Genomic DNA, 298 nt, shown 5'->3' with positions numbered 1-298 from the left:
TTATATATATATATATAACCTTTCCAAGTTGTTCAGTAACAACAAAAAACTTTAAACAGCAAACATTGCCTATGACAGTACTTATAACCTAATAAAAGCTATATCAACCCCCTCCCCCCCAGCCACCCCAGCGCCCCCCCCCCCGTCCCCCGCCCGTTCGTGGGTCAGATGAAAGCTCGCGGACTGGGAATGAGAGCATGTTAGCGAGGAAATTAGGACTTGAGATTAATTAAAAGATCAAAAGCAACTCCTCCGATGCCAGAGTTTCGGCCAGCCTTAGGGCTTAGGGTGTTATGCC

General features: G+C 46.6%; 1 protein-coding gene across 1 annotated transcript in view; it reads right to left on the bottom strand.

Annotated features, from left to right (window-relative positions):
- The window catches only part of LOC119591414 (dipeptidase 1-like), a gene marked incomplete at both ends in the record, with an annotated part of 94984 nt that overhangs the window by 24946 nt on the left and 69740 nt on the right, over positions 1-298 (bottom strand).

The sequence above is a fragment of the Penaeus monodon genome, chromosome 28 (assembly GCF_015228065.2).
Source record: "Penaeus monodon isolate SGIC_2016 chromosome 28, NSTDA_Pmon_1, whole genome shotgun sequence".
Lineage (NCBI taxonomy): Eukaryota > Metazoa > Arthropoda > Malacostraca > Decapoda > Penaeidae > Penaeus > Penaeus monodon.
This window is presented reverse-complemented; position numbering and strand designations above follow the sequence as displayed.